Source organism: Cupressus sempervirens, chromosome 2 (genome assembly GCF_028749045.1).
Source record: "Cupressus sempervirens isolate cs-2001-9-10 chromosome 2, ASM2874904v1, whole genome shotgun sequence".
NCBI classification, from domain to species: domain Eukaryota; kingdom Viridiplantae; phylum Streptophyta; class Pinopsida; order Cupressales; family Cupressaceae; genus Cupressus; species Cupressus sempervirens.
The window spans coordinates 391,890,243-391,905,399 of NC_143119.1; the positions used below are offsets into that span (position 1 = coordinate 391,890,243).

A 15,157-nucleotide genomic window follows, 5' to 3' on the forward strand; every position below is an offset into this window, starting at 1 on the left:
AGCAATCAATAAAGGTAAGAGAAAGGTTGCCAAGTTGAAAACTGCTACCGAGCCTTTAATGATTACCGAGGGAAAAGTTGAGGATGAAGAAGAGGAGCAAGAACCAAAAAATGAAGAGGAAGAATCAGAGAAAGAGGCAGAGCTAGCCAAGAAGAAAGGAAGGGTCATCATCACAAAACCTTCAAAGGCCTCCATAGCTATTTTCACAAGAAGAGGTAAAGGTAAGAATAAGGATGAAGTAGTATTCATCAAGCCCCAACTAACCTTCTAAGAAAGATTGAAATAGATGGAAGAAGGAGCTAGCATCACAAATTTCAAAGCTTTAAAATTTGAAACTAGAACTGATGCAGAGAAGATGTAGATTGAGGAATTGGTACTTACCAAGATGGGAAAATGGAAGTACTCCCCAAACTAGATTGCCCCTCAAATCTCCAAAGAGCTATTGATAAGATTGCAACCAAGGTGGGAGTCAGCCACCCAAATAGCCAAGGACATATATGAGCAATCCTTGAAGAATCTTCTACCAAGTCTTACTGAGGCAGAAATAAAGGTAGCAATGAAGAACAATGAAGGAAGAATGATGATTAGATTCCATACATGTTTGATTTTAATCAAAGATATTGAGCATGTTGCTAATGATGCAACAAACATGTGTAAGGGCATCTATCATCTACATAAGCCCAGTGATGATCTTGTAGAAATCAAGGATGATGAAAGTGACCAAGAGGATGAGGAAAATGATAATACTCCCTTAGTCATAGTAACTAATGAAGACATGCAAGAATTGATGGAGGAGAAGGAAGAAGAGGAGAAGGAGGAAGAAGAGAAGGAGGAAGCAGTGGAGGAAGAAAAGGATGAAGATGATCTGATCAGGATAGCAATAGAAGTAATTTCTTCCCTTCCTCACTCTCCACCTAAGATGGCCACATCATCAGGGTTGGAGATAACTTCAATAGGATTGACCACATCAGAAACATCATCTACTCCTGCTTCCCCACAGCTCTGAGCATCATCTATGGAAGTAACCATTACTTCATCTACCGAGCCACAGCCTTCCTCATCAGCACCCAAGAAATCAGTCACTACAGCATCAACTATGTCTACCTCCTCTATTGAATGTACAGTAAGTTCTATAGTTCTTTCTACAATTTTGTCTACTCCAATAGTGAATATTCCAATCTGTACACTGCCTATTTGTACATCATTTTTGGGAAGTACACCAACTTTGGATTCAACTGGTACTTCTCTCAGCTTTCCTCCAGTTGCATCTATTCAAGTATTTTCTGCTAGTCCATGTATGTCAACTATTGTCTCTAATTCCAAATCCAAGGAAGTAAGCACAAAAGTGAAACTGAAAGCTCCTCTGAAACTTCTGCTTACTGGAAAGCAAATTGATGAAGACATAGATTTGGATACAGAAATTTGTATTCCAAAGATAGACTTGGACAATGCCTTAGCCAGTGAAATGAGAATGGTTAGTCAGCTTCTAGAGAAGAAGGCAAGGCAGAAGCAACTCATAGAAGAGAGAGATAGAGAATATACTATAATAGAAAATGCTAAAAACATAATTATTGAAGCTATTGGTGTTGATGTTGATTCATTTCAACACATTTTGTTGCAATTAGAAGAGGTTGTAAATAAGTTCAATGAGGACACCTCTGGGCAAGAGAAGCTCATTGAAAAGGTAGAGAAGAAATTTGCTGATAAAGTGCTTGAGCACATTTCTCAGTACATTGCAATAAAAGAGGTTGAATTAACCTCAATTTTGAGCAATCTTGAGCAAGTGTTCACAAATGTAACATAACTTTTTGGCAAGCTCTGTGATTTTATCGAGTTCACTAAGGAAGTCAAAGAAAAATTGAATAAATTAGATGTGGAAATGAAGGACAACACTCAAAATTTGTAGCTTGACCATAGTTCACGCTCATCACACCACACAAAGGTGAAATTTTTGTCTAAAATGCAGGTAGAGTTACTAAGAGAAGAAGCCAGAATTCGGTCTACACTGATTGACATTCAGACTATGATTCTTCCAATCATGGATCAAATGCAAAAATACATTGCCTACTCAAAAACATTGATTCATGACAGCAATTTTTCTATAGCAGATCATATGATTGAACTTTCTGCAGAAGTTTAAGTGGCTCTCTCCACGTACAAGATTTTGCAAGACAATTGGGATAAGACATTGTCTCTTATTCTCAAGGTACACTCAGATTTTCTCTCATATTTTGGAGTCTCAATTTAAATTTATTGTATATACATTCTTTGGCATTATTGTCAAAGGCGAAGATGAGATTGTTGGCAGGGGGGATAAGATTGTTGTCATTGGGAATATGAGATGAATAAGGAATAAGAAAGACATTGTATAGATAAAAGCTATGCATACCATATGTATGGGGGAGATATGCGAGATATGTAAGATATGTAAATAGCAGAGTAAATCAGAATGTCAGTTTTGATTCATAAGTGTTTTTGTCACTAATGCCAAAGGGGGAGATTGTTGGCATTATGATTATTTTGTCATTAGTGACAACACTTACTCAATTTTGTATGCTTATCGAGCATCAAGTGGTTACCTTGTAAACTTAGTAGTTCACCAGTTTACATTGAGCAGATAGTGGCTATTGAGCAAATATAGACAATAGTGTCTACCGAGATTCTCAGTATCTACTGTGTTGCACAGTGTCTATCGAGTAGATAGTTTGTGTCATGAAGATTTAGTGCAAATCAAGCGATGAAAGATTCAGTGTTTACCGAAAGATGCAAGGTAAACTCAGTCTACAGTATCTACCAAGTCACTAGTGGTTACTAAGTTTAGAACTACATCGAGTGATTAGTATGGACCGAGCCTTCACTTCTACCAAGTGCATGATGATGTCGAGTATCAGAAGGTCACCGAGTCAGTTTAGTGAACCAAAGTTATTTACTATTGGGCCAACTCTGTAATGTATTTGTTTACTTGTATTTTGCCTAACCTTTTAATTTTGTAATTTTGAAAGGTATATATGTAAGATGTATTTTAAGATATTGATGAATGAATGAATGAATGAATGAATGAATGATGCATGGAATGAGAAGGAATTGTGAAGTAATGTGAAGTATATGCGAAAGAACATCAGTAGCAATTCAAGATACACAACAATTTCAATTCAAAGACTGAAAAGTTATATCCATCACATGAGATGAATAGTGCATAAGGGATCTAATCAGCAATTAGTTGCAAGCAGATCCATTGCTTCATCCTAACAGGTGAATCAGATTTTCAAATCCTCTAACAAGGTAGACTTAACATTCATTGTACAAATCTCCTAATAGAGTGCATACTTCATTGTATATTTACAAATCCTCTAACAAGGTGGACCTAGCAGTCCTTTGTGCTCCTAACAGGGCAGATCACTAGAAGTGGTCAATGTAAGCCTTAATAGGCCAACTTTATACTGCAGTATTGAAGTTTTGTGGGTATCATCCCCACCCAAATTTTACTTTCTATTTGGAAGGTTTCTAGGTCACCAAAATATTGTGTTCACTTGTGTAATGATTGTTTTATGTTTTAGAACTAATGCATGCAGTAGCATAGATGGATGTATGGTAAATTAATAAAAAGTTTTAAGGTTACTAATTCACCCCTCCCCTCTCACTAATCTTTCATATCTTGAATATTTCCAACAATCCCCCTCTCTCTCCTATCCCCTTCTCTCTCTCTCACTCTTTCTACCATATACTCTAATTATTCTCTCCATCCCATCCTCTCTCTCTCATTGTCTCTTTGTCACATCCTCTCCTTCTCTTTGTCCTATTGCCTTCTCTCTCTCTCTCTCTCTCTCTCTCTCTCTCTCTCTCTCTCTCTCTCTCTCTCTCTCTCTCTCTCTCTCTCTCTCTCTCTCACTCTTTCTATCATATCCCCCCCTCTTTCATATCCTCTCTCTACCTTTCTCCTATCTCCTCTCTCTGTTTCTCCTATCCCCTAATCCTTTCTCTTTCTTCTATCCCCTAATCCTTTCTCTTTATCCTATCCCCTAATCTCTTTCCCTCTCATATCCCCCTCTCTCTTTCCTATTCTCCTCTTTCTCTGTCATCCCCGTTCACTTGTCATCTCTCTTATTCCCTCTCCCACTTCTTATACCCTTTTATCTCTTTATCCTAGCCTCACCCTCTCTCTCATTCTCTCCATCACTCCCTCCCTCCTTCAATCTACCTTTGTGTAATAGTAATACAAAACCTAATCAAGTTTTGTATAACCTGATTAGATTTTATAAAACTCAATCAGGTTATAAAAAACTCGATCAAGTTATTTTTCCATATGGACAATGTAGTTAGAGCTCAATAACCCAATCAGGTTATTAAAAATTATTCATAAAAAATATGTCAACAATTTTTATGCTATTTCATTGTCATCTACTAGATTCTACTATTGTTTTACATGTATTTTTATACTAGGTATGCAAGTGTAAGATTGTTTATGACTGGAAATGCTAAATTTTATATTTTTCATGTGCCAACATCTTATTTTATGTTAGTACCTTATGATTGAGCATAAAATAATCATGCAAATTTGTTTAGTTTTATATTTTAAAATTTTTTATTTTATTCATGTTATTGTTTGTAGGGTAATTTTCATCTACAATCATGGAAAAGAACAAGAGAGGAACAGCCAAAAAATGAGAGGTAGAAAAGGAAAAACAAGGGAGTGTATGAGGATATTACATGAAGGTACATCATCAAATGCCTCCAATGTAAGTGATAAAAATATACCTATTTTTATTGACATCACAAACTCACCTAATTTGAGAAACAAAAAATGTTCAACATACCCCAATTGAAATGATTATGACAAATGCACTTATGTCACCTGATGCCCCTAATGTGACATCTCAAGTTGAAATGATGAATTCACATGATGTAAGTAATGAAAATATAGAGCATGCACATGCATCAACATCTCCTAGGATAACTCATAGAAAATAAAATTTTCTAATTGACATTGATGAAAATATTTTGAAGCCAATGCATGATAAAATGTTAGAAAGAAATTGTAGGAGAATTGTTTAGAAGATTTGGAATAACTATTCAAAAATTTAAATCAAAGTGGAAGATGTCAACTTGTTTTTGAAATGGTTAAAAATCTGAAATTTAGAGAGATAATAAGAACTTTGGGGTTAAGAACATCTGAAAATAGTAGTAAAAGAAGCATTGTTAGAAATTGCTTTGATGCATATCAATCCATTGATTCAAAAGCATGCACTAAAGATGAAAATACAAGTCAATGGGTCCTCACATCAACCATAATGGAAAAGGAAATGGAAAAAAATTGTATGGTAAGAAAAACAAGTAAATCACTAAGGATAAGTAGAACAATGTTACTCAAAGCCTTAATAAGGTGAGAGAAAATTGAGAATTCTAATGAGACTACTCTTTGGTCATTCCAAGGTAGACTTGCATGTAAGGATAAAGTTATTGTTGATGCATTAAGAAAATTTATAGAAAAATTTTGGCATGACAACACAAGGGCTTCACCAAACCAAAAAGATGTTGTCAAAAGGAAAATTGGAAAAACAAACTATGAGCCACATGCAAAACAGTTTTTGGATATGAATCAAACACAATTTTATGAAATGTTTCTTCAAATATTTCCTCAAATTAAAATTGTCCAAAAGTTTTTTGAGATGACAAAAGCATTCTATCTTCAGATAAATCATACATGCACTACATGTTGTTGTAGGGTTCATGTTGAATTTTCTATGCATTATGATGTTTATCATTAAATATGCTATGCTTTGCATACTAACAAAATATTGTAGGAATGTAGTCTCTTAAGTCACTGAGAGAATTTATTTCAAGTATACTATGTAAACGAGACGATGGGTGCATTTATTATAAGACCATTTGTTTGAAATTTTTTGCCCTCAATGTGGTGGTTTGCAAAAGTTACATAGATGCCTACATCTAGATAACACATATGAAATTGGTGAGACACTAGTTTCTCTTGGAAAGTACAAGTTAGTTATATATGGTGTTAAAGATGGAAAAAAATTAAAGAGGTGTAAATTTTTGAAAAGTAATGTATTTGTAGCTGATTTTATGAAATTATTTCAAGAGAAAATAGTTTATGACTACATAGGTCATACACATAGAGCTAGAAGGTTAGATGAGCAATTCAAGTTGTGTAAGGACACTTTTTCCTTGGGTACAATTGTGTCAATTATTGACTTCACTAAAAATTATATAATAAAACCTCAAAATGAAGTGCAACCAATGTATTACAACTGTATACAAGTGTCAATTTTTGTACACATAGCATTTATTCATGCACATGATACCACAGAGGATGATAGAAAAGTATTAAGAGAGTATCACTTATATTTCAGCAATGATTGAACTCATTCATCTGAGTTTGTGCAAGGATGTTTTAGAGTTTTCTATGAGAATTTGAGGGAAAGAGATGAAAGATACAATCAACACAATATATGGCCAGACAATTGCACCGCACAATTCAAGAATGCAAGGATGTTCTATTGGTTGAGTAGGATGCATGTGACAAGTGGAGTGCAATATTTTTGGAATTCAAATAAGGCAGGACATAAAAAGGGAGAACATGGTGGTATTGGAGAATGTGTGAAAAGAGCCCTTAATAAAGATGAATTAAAGTATGAAGGTGGCACAATATTACAAAATGTTGAAACAATTTTCTAATGGTGCAATTCTATGATGGGACTAGGTAATACAGGTAAGTCTATAGTTTCTTAATATTTTTGGTTGATACATGAACCTAACATTGAAAATTTGCAAGATTTTTGTACACATATAGAATCAAATGAGATGCATTCATTTTGAAGTTCAAATGCAGTGTCACTAGCTATTCATACTAGAAAGCTTGCATTATTTTGCTCTTCGTGTATGCATCATTTATGGGATGAATGTGAATCAAAAGAGTGGATTGAAAAATGGTCTTGTAGACCTTTGCATCCAATTGATTCATATCAACTTCATACATCACTACAACTCAACCAAGTTGAAGCATCAACAGATTTTGAGCATGTATTTGACCTAGTTGAACTAGGTACTAAATTATCAATTTAATACTTGGTTAAAATATATTACTTTAAATTTTTTAATTTACTTATCCTTCTATATAATACAAGTCATGTATATGTAGTTATTTCATATGAGAATAATGATGAAGGAACATATTACTTTCTATGTCAATGTATTGAACCCAAAAATAAATTGATAGCTACAATCATTTATGGTGAGGCTATTGTGTACCCAATAGGATCTATTGTTGTAATAGGCACATGGATTAGAAGGTAGTATATTTTTTTCCCCTACCATGAAGATCTCTTTAAGTCAATTTGTCATGTATAATGTATCAATTTTGACTTTAAATTGTCTTTACAATTAAATATAGGTACCCTATCAAGAATTCTACCATGTGGTTACTTGAGGATTTTGAGACACACGGACATATTCTTCATTAATATAACCTTATTGTTGCAATAAATATTCAATTGATACTATATATAGTAGGCCTCTTAACAAGAAGTTGTGGAAAGTACATGAATCTGATCATGAGGCAACACTTGATACATTAAGGGTTAGAGATGATCCAAAAGGTTCCCTTGATTGGTTGTGTGCTATATAGTTGAATCATTCTACATATGGTAGAATAATTTTGAAAATTTTATATATATGTTATGTGAAATCTTGCAATTTCACAATGATGTGCATATGTAGATGCCAAATTTTGTATATAAATTCGATAATAGATCTAACATGTGCATATTTAGATGCCATATTTTGTATAAAAATTCGATAAGAGATGTCACATGTGCATATTTAGATGCCAAATTTTGTATATGAAAAAGAGAAGACACGTAACATGTACATATTTAGATGCCATGTTTTGTATAAAAATCTGATAAGAGATGTCAAACATGTGCATATTTAGATGCCAAATTTGGTGTATAAAACCAAGAAGAGATGTAAATATTGTGTATTATTGTTATAAATTTGTCTCTTGAACTCCTTTTTGTGGGTTTGATGATATCCTTAAAAAATATGCAATTATATTCAACTTATATGGATTTGTCTCTTGAATATGGATTATCTTCAAAATATTCAGTTATCTTCAACTGATTTGATGAAATTGGTGAAAAGTTGCAAAAAAATGTAAAAGTTGCATTGTGCAACTTTGCAACTTCCAAAATTTTCTTGAGAAAATTTTTGCAAGAAAGTTCGAAAGTGTTGAAGAGGAGTCCTAAAGGGTGACTAACCACCCAACTGCCATATATAAAGCATGAGAAGAGAAAAATTGGATAATAGTGCAAAAAGTTGTTAAAAAGTTGCAAAGTGCAATTTTTGCAATTTCTTGCACAAGTTATCAAGAATGCACAACCAAGTGAAAAAGTTGGTTGGGCAATGACTAGATGACCCCAACTAGACTCCACACCTAAATCATCTTCCTCATCTCCATATCCATGCATTTAACCATGCCCCATGCTTTATGGTGTCCTTCAAACCAACCAACCCGACACCCCTCAATCTCTCTAGTAGGTGTGGAATTTGACTAGAAATCTTCTAACCTTCCAAAATATGTTCCCCATGATCATATACCCAAGCATGGGTAGTTACAACTTTCCAAACCTCTGTTTGCAACTTTTTGCAAAAATTGCAAAAGTTGCTCAACCAACTTTGCAACTTTTAAGCAATTTTTTCTCTTGACATTTTTCAGTCATATGGGTCCATCTAGGAATATTCTAAGACCCTAGTTAAGATTCCTAGGACCTATTAAGTAACCTAATGCCTTATTTTTCCATCCCTAAAAACTTTTAACCTATTAAGCAACTTTTGGCTCATCGAGAAACTTTTGACCAACTTAGGACCTAATGACCAATTTTGGCTTTTCCTAGCAATCCATGACTTCTTTGATAGCTCCAATTGGTCAAGTTTAGCCTAGACCCAACCTCATTTTATCTAGAATGTCCCTCTGATGGTATCAATCACACTGAGTAGAAGCATCTATAAGGGACTCTAAGCACCATTGGGCTACGATATTTGATCATGCATTTCTCTAAGCTAATGTTAGGTATTGACAAATTGTCAAGTGCTACAAGATCACATTATCTAGGCCTACAAAAACCTATCTCTATTTTTAGAGGCTCAATTTCATTTGAATTTGGAATTTGTATCTCACCGATTGCCAAAATTTGCAATGTTACTGAGTTAAAATGAGCAAGGTTGTGTATATTTCAAAGCATTGGTCCTAGGATCAAATCATCTACTTTTTTTAGCTCTAGTTGCTTATGTTTATCCTAGGACCAACCTTGTTTTAGCCACAACATCCCTCCAATGGTATCAACCACACTGAACAGAAGTGTCCCTAAGGGTCTCTAAGCACCACTGGGCTGTGATATTTGATCATGCATTTCTTTGAGCTCGTATAAGGTATTGATGTACTGTTAGGTGCTACAAGATCAGATTATCTAGGCCTATAAAAACCTATCTCAATTTTTAGAGATTCAATTTTGTTTGGATTTGGCATCCGTATCTCACCTATTGCCAAAAGTTGCAATGTTGTTGAGTTAAAATGAGCACGGTTGTGTATATTTCAAACCAATGGTCCTAGGATCAAATCATTTGCTCTGTTAGCTCCAATTGGTTGGGTTTAGCCTAGAACCAACCTCATTTTAGACACAATGTCCCTCCAACAGTATCGATCACACTGAACAGAAGTATCCTTAAGGGTCTCTAAGCACCATCAGGCTGCAATATTTGATCAAGCATTTCTCTGATGTCATGTGAGATATTGATGATCTGTTAGGTGCTATAGGATCATGTTATCTAGGCCTACAACAATGTATCTCAATTTTTAGAGATTCCACTTTGTTTGGATTTGGCATCTACATCTTGCCTATTGCGAAAATTTGTAATGATCATCCGTTAAAATGAGCAAGGTTGTGCATATTTCAAACCATTGGTCCTAGGATTGAATTATCTACTCTATTAGCTCTCATCAATTGGGTTTATCCTAGGACAAACCTCATTTTAACTACAATTTCCCTCCAATGGTATTGACCACACTGAATGGAAGTGTCCCTAAGGGTCTCTAAGCACTATCCACTAGTACATTTGACTAGAATTTTTGACCAAAACTTTTGACCATCTGATAATTTGGGGTCAATTTGGTCAAATTTTGATGACTTTTGTTAAAGATGAGCCCGTGTTGGTCAAAATTTTGACCAACACGGGCTCACACTAAGCAAAAATTGAAAAAAGTTATGTTTGTCGCCCTAATCTTATTGTTGCATGACCCAGAAGACTTGTGCACTGAACCATTTTCTACCACTACGATTTGTGGCCAGGAGTACATGACAAAAGGGTTTAATAGCATTAGCACGAGTAGGGTTTGACATCTTGGGTTCTTTGGTGGTTGATTGTAGCAGAGGAGAGCTTGTGAATGCTTCAAAGTTGATCCATTGAAAGAGATTTTAGAAAGAAGGTAGCATGGAAGGGTCAAATAACAGCTAGAAATGTTTAAGAGTCTCCTCCCCAACGTTACAAAGGCGAGTTGAAGTTTTGTTTTATAGATTGACATTTCTTGCCTTGTTTTGAACATATTTATATGCACCCTATACAATGTTTTCCTTTTTTTGGACTAGACATTTCTCATTTTCTTTGTTCCCTAACTTGAGTTTTAAAACTAGTGCTTATAACAACCTCCTAAGATATTCATAAATACCAGTAATCCAAAAGCAAGGCAAACAAATTTCATGAGTCAAAAATTAGAACACAAAACTATCAAGATCTAATCAATGGACACAAAAAGGCCCTCCAATAATAACCCTTAGATGAAATCCAAGGTATTACCCCTATCATTTCTAAACTCTAGACAATTCAAATTCCAAAATTCTCAAAAAGAATATCTATTATAACAAAGTTGAGTATCCCTATCTAATTTGCATCTACTATCCCCGTGTATAATTACAAACTTATCCATACTTACAACATTCATTCTATACACATGTATGCATCTTACTAGATCAATCTAGATGAAGCTTAGAAAAAGTTTGCTTCAAAATAATAAAATCAACTACTAGAATAACCTACAAATCTATTACTATGCAATCGAGCCAACTAGGCTAGATAGTTTGAGGGTATGATGCCAATGTTAGGGTTCTTAGGGATGAGCAAAGGTGAACAAGTGATTAGAATATTAAACTTCATCAATAATAGAGTCTTCAACCCTGTAAATGCTCAAAGGGCCAATTGAGAAAAAAAGGTTAATGGTTTCTATTATTGGTAGCCTTTGGAAGACATTACAAGAAAGAAAAATCAAATTCATGATTTTATGCAGATGTTTCACAAGATAAAATCTATACTGATGAACAATACACAAATTTTCTTGGCTTTATTTACATTAAGAAAACATAAGAGAAGTTTTCATTCTACCGGGTATAATGTACAACATTATAGCATGCCGAAAAATAACGTGAAATGTCAATTTAATTAAAATCCTAAAAATCTCACAATAGAAAGCAATTATGTTGAATAGGCTCATTAGAAGACCTTTCTATCCTCCAAGGTAGGAAACATATATATCAAACCCAAAGGTGAAGGTTTCCATGGGTTTCTAGGTCTACACAAACCAATCTTGAATTAGGCTTTTAATACCCCTTCAAATGGTTTGATCAATTCCTACCAAGGATATTGCATACTCCTTATACATTCCCCTAACACAATCCAAATTAATTTCTTGAAGTTCAATCCACTCCTGCAATGTCCAAGCACATTTCTCTGTCAACCACCTAGCCAGGTTGCTCTAGGGATCAACACGCTCATTGCTTGTTATTTCAAGTTTGGCAGAGAAAAACGAGGCAATCAAATATTACATTACATACTTGAAACGAACATACCTCCTGATATGTGCACTTACATCTCATTTCAGGTCATTGTAGAGCTGACAAGCTAGAAGAAGCAGTCAGACTCTTAAACCAACTAAGTCTAAATGGTCTGGCTCCAAAAAACTTTACATATAATATCATTATTGCTAGACACTGCAGGGTTGCCTACACAAGTGTTGCATTCAAACTATTTAATAATATGGTAAAGAGTGGTATTTTTCCTCATGTGATTACTTATACTACTCTTACAATGGGGTTATGCAAGGAAGGTAATATACAGGAGGCACATTTGCTTTTGAGGGAAATGTTTGGAGAAAGTTTGATTCGTGATAAAACTGTACACAGTGTATTGATTGATGAACATCTCAAGAATGGTAATGTAGAACAAGCTTTTAAACTATGGGCACAAATGGACAAGAAAGAAATTCCACCTGATGTTATTGCTTACACTCCTTTTATGAACAGGCTTTGCAAGATAAGCTACATAAAGTAGGCACATAGATTCCTTACGAAAATGGTAAATTGACACATTTTTCCTGACAATTTCACTTATAGCTCATTGATTGATGGACATTGCAAGGAAGGAAACTTATTCTCAGCTTTTGGGCTAGAAAAGGAAATGATTAAAAATTGCACTTGCACCTAATGTCATTATTTTTAATACTCTCATTAATGGATTTTGTAAACAAGAAATGATAAGTACAACAAATCAGCTTTGTACCCTCATGCCCAGCAATGGCTTGTCCCCTGATATTTTTACCTAAAATATTTTAATTAATGCTCACTGTAAGGCAGCTGATATGAAGCGAGCTTTGGAGATCATGAACATGATATCATGTAGTGGTTGTGCTCTTGATGTTATTACCTACAATACTTTGATAAATGGTCTTTGCATTACAATGACTCAACTAGCTTTTAATCTCCTTGAGAGCGTTGTTTCCACAGGATTTTCTCCAGACACATTCACTTTCAATACAATTTTGGATGGGCTCTACAAGGATTCCCTTGGTTTGGTTGTTACTTTGTTAGAAAAACCTTTTTAAATGGGTTTTGTCCCAGTTACGATGTCCTATAGTACACTGCTTAATCATTTTTGTAGCCTTGGAATGCTGAATCAGGCTATGATGTGGCTAGATAAACTTATGAAAATATTTTTTATTCACAATGCTGTTACATATGAGATATTGGACAATGTTCACTTTGGTGGGAAATGGTCTACCAATAATCTAAAAAATGTCACTAGAGAAGGATATCTTTTGCATTGTGTAATGTAGTCAATGAGTAATAGATCAAAGAGGCAAGAAGGCACTCAAATTCCATTTGCAAGTCTTAATGAGAATCTGGACAGTGTAATAAGCATAACTGATATTTATTCTAAGGCTATACAAGACAGATGATAAGGGGCATCAACATGTTTTAAAGAGTGACGAGTAGGACGATTCGACTTGTAACAGGTTGATGGTAAGCTGTAGAAGTGGTCTCTTTTGCAAAACAAAATTAGAGGTAGATGAATTCTTCAATAGTTGCTCAGCTATAAAATAGAAAACATTAGAGCCCCATGAAACAGTTACTCTCAGTCTATTGGTCAAAAGTTAAATTTCAGAGTCCAAACAAAACCTTGTCTTCCTTTAAGAAAGTTCTAATTTCAGCTCCACAATTTTATTCTTATTTTAGCGCACTATTCTATACAAAAATTTACGACAAAGATATACCAAATTAAATAATGTCAAAAAGTGTTAAGGTCAAGAAGAAAGTATCCCTTAAACAATAGGCTGTTGGTAAATTTTTTCCTAAAACAAGAACACTGTTGTTTCCTCTGGAACCATAAGTTGAGCAATGCACAAAGGCGAGTTTTAAAAAAAAAATTCTTCATCTCTTCTAAATCCATTAAGGTGGATACTTGTGAAGGAATATTTATATGTTTCAGCATTACATGCATATGGGGCACTAGTGTCTCTTAGGTGATCAGATAACCTGATAATTGAAGTGAACCAATATTAAACCACATTTAATAGAACATGCTTCCGAATTATGTTAATCTATCCTTATAGCACTGGAATGCCTATGTATTCCCACGAGATCATTGCAGCATGTTTAACTCACTGTTTTGATCAAATTTAAGAATTTTAATTATAGTTTTTCTTCTTGATAGTTTTATAGCTTATATACATATTAATTACAATTATCAAATATTTGAGCATGTGTTAATTATTTCTAGAGTTGATCAATAGATGAGCATGTTGAAGGTTTGATCAATAGTCCATAGAGACACACTTAAGATAAATACGATTTGTGGCATGCCATTGTAATGGAGGATAGAATTTTGCTGCTCTATACAATCTGGCATATTATATGTACTACATCAATGTCCTTGTGGTGTAGCCCTATTTTATCTTCAATTGTCCAAAAGATAAGCAATCAATGGAGACTACAGCTAAAGTTGGTGTTTGGAAATACGAAATATATTCTCATGCCTAGGGATGGCTGGTAACAATAGCAAACTGCAACTCCTCCATTCCAATAAAAAATGACATACTGTATATAGAGTCTACTTTCATTTCCCATAATTCCATGCATTTTTAACCACAAGAAATGAATCTAGACTCCATTCTTTTGAAACTACGTGGGTTTGTCCAGTGACCAGCAGAGTACAAAATAATAAGTATTAACCCAACAAAACTAATCAAGAATACACAAAATTATGTACAGAATATCAAGACCACATATTCTAACTACTAAATGTAAAATAACTCAAATTTCAATCAATATGGTTGTGGATGTTCACCATTGCATAGCTTTACAGTCAAAATTGGTCAGCATTCAATTGCTTCTAGTTGAAAAACACAACATCCAACCATACAAACTAGTTTGGATGGGTTTAAATAGCCTTCCTAAACCTTCCCCAAATTGAATTCTAGGAGTGGGTGACTAATTGGTAAAATATTGAACCAAGTTACAAAAGTTTCACATAAAGTTGTCAAACTTGCAACTTGACAACTTTTCAATTTCTTAACAACTTTTGGAAATGTTTGGTTCCTTTCAGCCTAGGTGTGTAGAACCTTACCAAATGGTTACCCAATCTTACATGAGTCTAGACTCTATTCCAAGCCATTCTAGGCCTTGGATCATATACTATACTCCTAGAGACAATTGGACCCATTGACAACTTTTTACCTAGGGAATGCAACTTTACATCTTTTTCCACAACTTTTGAATTTTGACTTAGAAAACATGCCAAGATGCACTTGGATATCACT

General features: G+C 34.4%; 1 pseudogene; it reads left to right on the plus strand.

Moving 5' to 3' along the window:
• Positions 1–1,015: 1,015 nt before the first annotated feature.
• On the plus strand, positions 1,016–13,297 carry LOC149572778 (uncharacterized; annotated as a pseudogene).
• Positions 13,298–15,157: the final 1,860 nt, after the last annotated feature.